Genomic DNA, 6,715 nt, shown 5'->3' with positions numbered 1-6,715 from the left:
ACTAACTTCAGATCCAAGAGTCCCAAACCATAAGTGGCCCTACTACTGGCAAACATCCTCCACCCGCACCAGGGGCTTCAGATGTTTCCAAAACCTTTGGTGGACTTCCTACTGCAGGCCCAAGCCCGGAGGCTCGGGGTTCGGATGCCCCCGGGTTTTGCTTGCCCTTAGCCATAAAGGTCTCGGAGCAAGCTAGAGACGACACTTCCATTTCCATAAACTGGGCTTAAAGCTGCTGCACCTCAGCAGGTACCGAACCACGCCAGAAGAGCAGATCTGCTGCACGGCGGTTCAGGAAAACTGCCTTCACGGACACAGATACACGGGATTTCCTCTGGCAGGTTAAGGAGCCACCACACTTGATCCGAGCCTTCAAGAGGCCACCAGCTCTGCTAAGGGGTATTTTGTCAGCTACAAATCAGCAATCCTAGTCCCTGCTATGCCCAGGCCAAGCTCTACAGAAAGTCCGTACTGAAAGCGTGAGGTTGATGATGGCGATGCTACTGTCGGGGTATGCGTGGCCACGTGCCATTTTTAAGTGGCAACAGTACATTCCTGCTATGAACCAGGATCCAAGCAGCCACGCACAAAGCTGAGTTGCGTTACCATCGCAGGGTTATTATAGCTACGTGTGCCCTGCTCGTATTGATCTTTCCTGCTGTTTTAGCTGATGCCAGCTTCGTTCTTACTATTTTTGCATGTCTCTTGTGCCCTCCATTAGGGGATCTTGAAATCATTTGAATCTGGTAATGATGTAACCCTCCTGACTGTGGTAGGGGATAGAAAAAAAAGTAACAATCCCCAGGTTACAGATGGGAAGACTGAATACAGCGAGGCTATTTGACATGGGCTTTGGAGGAGGCTTCTGAGGCTTCGAGGGTCAGAGGAGGGGGCTGCTAGGGCCTGTGCACCTTCCTTCTGCTTGAGATGACCCCAGATCATCCCAAACAGGGAGGGATCGATCGTAACTGATGTCTGCTGACCCTCAGTTATGGGATAATCCCACTACCCCCCATGCCCCACGCTGGTCTGCAATCCGGAAAAACGTCTGCACCAAGAGGAAGACGCTGCACTCGCAACGCTGCACTCGTCTGTGCAGTTGCTGCCACCTAAGGACTAACGTGGAGCATCACATCGCAGGCTTCTGCTACTGATCTTAAAAAAGCTATGAAAATACTTGTAGGAAAAGATCCCTGGCATTTTTGGGCGCACGATCGGCCTTTGTTGAGGGAAAGGGAAGAACCAGCACGAGACGGTGCGCTAAGATCTGCTTCGGGTCTCATCACTGGAGCAATTTTGCTTTTCTTCAAGGGAGAGGGGGACTGTTCGCTCCTGGAGAAGTTTGCTGTGAGCTGTAATCTTTATTCCCCCCAGCTTCAAGTGGCAGCATGTGGATGTGCCCGGAGCCAGGTTCACCTCTACCCCCAAATTCATATGCATCCAGCGTAGATTCAGGTTAGACATTAGGGAGACATTTTTCACAGTAAGGGTGGCCTGAGGCTGGACCAGGCTGCCAAGAGAGGTGGTGCCCTCCCCTGACTTGGCGGTCTTCAAGAGGAGGTTACGTAGGCACCTGGCTGGGGTTGTCTGACCTCAGTGCCCTTTCCTGCCTGGGGCAGGGGGTCGGACACGATGATCCTCCGTGGCCCCTTCTGGCGCTACACGCTATGAATCTATAACGCCACTAAAGCAAGGCTCCCCGTGCTAGCTCGGGAACCAGACACCCTCGAACGTGGGGCATATGCCGATTCAAATCCCATTGCTACGCCAGGCCTGCCCACCTGAAGGCACCAGGTGACGTCCTGAGCCAGATGGGGCCCCACATCTGTTCCTGGAGCCTAGCTCTAGTGCCTGCAGGTGCCTGGGCAGCCACCGACGGTGCTCGAAGTGTGAAGAACAAGACTTCAGACGCCCCCGAGACAGGGAAGAGGGGACGCAGGCTGCCTACGGGGCAGTAAGTGCCCACGTCCGGCAGGTGGCGGCCGATAGGAGAGAGCGGCCGGTTTGCTACTACAGCAGCTTGGAAATGAATTCGAATAAGCGTGCTGGAGAGCCACATGGCTACTGCTACAGCACATCAATTCTGCCTCTGCTTTATTTTCATCCACCTGAAAGCGCGGGCTGCATCTTTCCTTACCGCATCCTGACACTCCTGGGGTGTAAATTCCAGGAGAGGCCTCAGCGGAGACAGCCTTGAGGAAGATGTGCTGCAGTCTAATTACGTCTTGCTACCACCGAAATAAAATATATTATCGGGGCCTTGAAAGCATCTCATAACGGCGAGGGCCGCAGACTGGCGAAGAGCAAGAAATCTGCCGGCGTCCTGGCTGCATCCTTGTCACATAAATCCTCCCACTGTCCTCTCCATCATCCCTCGCCTTCCCTCCAAGCCAAAGGGTTTGTTTGTGCAAAGCTTTTATAGGGAGCTGCACAATCTGGGCTGATCAGGGGTCAGCCTTTCACTGAGTATTTGCTGTCATTGTTAATGATTTAAAGAAGCTGTGGCCCTGGTCTCATTTGGCTGAGCATTTACGGTTCAAGCAGGGATCGGTTATTTATGTAGGGATCCCAGACAAGTAGGGCTGGAAGGGAGCTTGGGAGGCCAACTAGTCCAACCCCCTACTCCCAACTATCCGGAGGACTCATAACCAATGATTGCAAACTGATGATTGCTTCATACTCCGGGGCTGACTTGGTCACTAAACTCTCCAGCTATTTGAGATCAAGATAATATCTGGTTTGGGAGTTCAGTTATTCCACGTCTGCCTGCTCTGGGATCCCGCTATGCTCTTTTGATGCTGTGGGTGCTGGTCTCCATCAGAGATGAGAGGCCGGATTACACGGACCTTGGCGCGGTCCAGAAGTTCCTCGGCTCTGCAGGAACCATCTTTGTTCCTTTTCTAGCCAAATATGAAGGAGTTGCATCACTGTTGCTGGCTATGCTGTGGCCCTCCAAATGTTAGCAGATGCGTTAATCAGAGAAGCAGGGCTGGGAGGGACCTCGGGAGATCACAGGTAGTCCAGGCCCCTGTTCAAGGCAGGGTCTTCCCTGTCTAAGCCCTACCCTGCATTGTCCAGCCTGCCCATCCAGGCAATTATGCTTAGGACAAAATTCTCTCCAATGTGATTACAACGACTTTTCTGCACACATCTGGGGGGTGGGGTGGCCTCTAAAAATCTCCCAATCCAATTTATATGTTGTGGCTGTGCATGTATAGTACCGATCCCTTCTGCAGTGTCCATAGGACAGTACAGTTACTGCTTTTCTGGTATCTGCTGTGTTACACAATTGAGCGCTTTGGTATCCCCCTGTGCTACATGAAGTCCTCTGAGTATCGTGGTGGTGATGTGCATTGGAGCCATCGTGTCCCCTGTTGTATAGGGTGCCGCACGAATGAGGAAACGCAGACCGTCCCTGCCTCAGAGAGGTTACAGTCTATATAGCTGACATGTGAAAGCAATTCTCTCTTTCATGCAAGTTTACTTTCCCCTTCCCACTGCCAGAACTGCCGGTCCAGTCATGCCATGTTACATTGCATTTTACAGCAGGACCTAAAAATAAGCTGCTCCTCTAAAAAACCCTGCCTGCCTTGTGCCCCTTTGTTGTTAGGTTATACAGCTGCAGGTGTCATGGTCCTGCCCTCTTTGGGGATAATACTTCAGGGCAAATGCAAGGCTGCATGAGTTGTTCTGCTGTCAGGTTGGTCTGGTGACTGATGGCCCCGATTCTGCATTAACGCCAGCGGGGCACCAGAGCTCGCTTGACACCCCTGAGCCCATACAGAGCCCCGCTATCTTTGGAGAGAGGGCCGGTCCCCTCGGAGGAGCTTGTTTGCGACTGAATGACCCTTCTTCCCTCCGACCAGTGCATCTGGGTTCCCGGTTGGGCTGCAGCCAAGCTGGCCAGATAAGAAAGGCAGCATAGGCCAATGTCTGGCTGCTACGGGGAGACCCGGGTTTTAATTTCAACTCTGCTACCGCTTTGCCGTGTGGCTTTGGGCAAGCGGCTGTGTTTTCCCTTCCTACCCTCCACGTGCCTTGTCTACGGAGACTGCCAGCTTCCAGGGTTTTGCATTGTGCAGTGCACTTCGCACGACGGAGCCATGCTCTCGGCCCGCAAAGCGAGCGACAGCAGCGAGCTCTGGTTCTGGCTCTTCCACGCGCCTCGGGTCCGCGCTGCAGCTCGGCGGCTTCGCTGCGTGTGACACAGGTATGGTTTCCTGCAAGAAGCGCCTTTAGGAAAGCTTTGTGAATTAGCATGGAAGCAGTCTGCGTTTCCACAGCCAGACAGACTGCGCGGCCCCACTCCCACCAAGGCCATTTCCAGCCCCGGTGCTGTCAGCGACGTGGTCGCAGCCACGGCTTGCTAATTGTGAGGAGGGCGGCTTGTAATTACGATCCAATTTGATGCCGCCTTAGAAATGGTGGGCACGCTGCTCTGCGGCTCACTGAGCATCCTGGTGGGGAGCTGTGGAAAACAAGGGGATGCGGCGGCACTGATGATCTGCGGAGATATCTGTGGGGCCTCTGAAGAAGGAAGAGCGAGCGCGTGCCCGTTTTCCAGGCAGCCAGGCCTCCGCGGAGCGGAGGAGTTTTATGCTCGGCATCTGTTTGAACTGTTCAAAGGCCTCCGGCGGGGCATCGCTGGTGAGCGCGCCGTGAAGTCAGCCTGCTCCATCCAACCGGCTCCGAGGGCACGGAGAACATCTGTAGCGCCTTAGGCAATGCTGAGAGTAAGATCACCAAATGTTTCGCAGGAATCCTTGTCTACAAGCGCCGAAACGTCTCAGCAGCACGACCTTCAGCCAGCCTGGGGCAGAGGAGCTGATTTGTTTTAAGGCTTCCCTGCCCTGGAAGCCTTTCATCCCCGTGCACAAGGCGGTCAGGCTGTAAACCAGGAAAATCAGCCATCGGAAGCACGTGCAAAGGGCTCGCTTAGCAGAGGAGGGGCCCGACTGGTTTGAGATGCGTCTTGTCCATCATTGCATTGAGAAACCACTATGGAAAGGCCATATCAGTATGTGGAAGCAGCCAAGGGACAGTAGGGCCACTGGGTGTCCCCACATAGCATCTTGTCATTTAAGGAGTTTGGCCCCACGTGACTTAGAAAAGCTTTGGGAGCTTGGAAATTGCCCAAAGCAAGTGCCCGCCAGGGGTGCAGATTCCTGCAGCGTGTGAGCAAGCCAGGGTGGCCTAAGCCTGTGCCTTGCAGAGGTGTGAGTCTCGTGCACGTGCAGGATTCGCTTCCTCAGACGTGGCCCGCAAATTCATGCGCGCGGGTTTGAGAATGCGGGTCAGCGCATTGTAGCCAGGAGCTGGCCACGGGGTGTCTTGCAGGTGCCCACAAACCAGAAAAGCAGCACCCTTGCTCACACAGAACGTGTGTCAGGAGCAGGTGGAGTTTGCTCCGTCTCCCAGCTCTTCTGGGACCTGCAGGGAACGCATTATCGGTGTTGGTGCAGCTACTACCACAGGCCCCTCCAGAGGGCACTGCCAGCAATCCAGCACACGTGGGCCCAGATCCCGCCAGCACTTTTATACCCAGGAGAAGGTGCATTCGTGAGAACACAGCTCATTGCAATTAAGTCACTCCCAGGCAGAAATATTTGCAGATCAGGTGCTAGAAATGGCAACGGCAGCTCCGAGCGGTGACAGCTGGTCTGAGGCTGCAGCGTCAAATGTCGTATCGCCTTCGAAACAGACAACGAAGCAGGCTGCGCTGCCTTAGCCGGTTTATGATACGTGACAAATCATTCTCATGTTTCTACCTGGGTGCAAAATCCCCACTCCCCTATTTTAGTGATGCCTTTAAAGAGGGGGGGGATATGTTCCTTCAGGTCATCATCGCCTCTGCTAGCAAAGTTGAATTTGATAGAGTACATGTCTGTGTGAAAGACTAAGTGAATTATGTAGCTTTCTAGGCGGTGTTAGAGGGTTTTAGACATAGGCCTTGCTCCCGTGTGTCATGTTTTGGTCATTGTGTCGCTGCGACACGTTCCTTGGGAGAATGGGCTACCTCGTGTGACTGGAGCACTGTCATGGGTAGGTGCAACTTGGACAGGCAGGGAGAAAAAAGGAGGTGGTGCGGGAGACGTACACTTGTTCTGACGTGTACGTGGTCGGATGCTGGGGGGAGGCCTGCTGGAAGTCTCCAGGTCAAGGTCAGAGGGTCGAGCTGCAAGGGTGACACGACCGTGGAGCTCTTTGGTTTTGAACAGGGATGGCCATGGGAGGATTGCCTCAACCCACCGCACGGAGCGGGGCCAGAGATGCTCCTTGTTACATGCTGCGGGCCAGGAAGTCCACAGTCAGCCCTAACTGATTTGGGTGGGATCCCTTGGCCCAGCTTCCATAAAAATCCTGCCCGTCATACAAAAACCCAACTACTGGCAATATCCTGGAGATTTGCACCCCTGTATCTGAAGGCAAAATCGGATCCGTTGGCTACCACGGGGTGACTTAGGTTCTCCTGAGCTTTTGCATTTCCTGATTTCTGCGTGTTTTAGACCAGTGGTCTCCAAACTTTTTTGATCGTGCACCCCTATCAGAAAAAATTTTGAGCACCCCCCCAATATATGTATATTTATATTCATATCCCCCATCAGTAAAGAAATGTTTGAGCATGCACCCCCATTGTATGTATATTTATATTTGCACACCCCATCAGTAAAAAAATGTTTGAGCACGCACCCCCAATGTATGTATATTTATATTC

This window comes from Crocodylus porosus, unplaced genomic scaffold (assembly GCF_001723895.1).
Source record: "Crocodylus porosus isolate Cpor-Errol unplaced genomic scaffold, CroPor_comp1, whole genome shotgun sequence".
Lineage (NCBI taxonomy): Eukaryota > Metazoa > Chordata > Crocodylia > Crocodylidae > Crocodylus > Crocodylus porosus.
Note: the sequence above shows the minus strand (reverse complement) of the source record.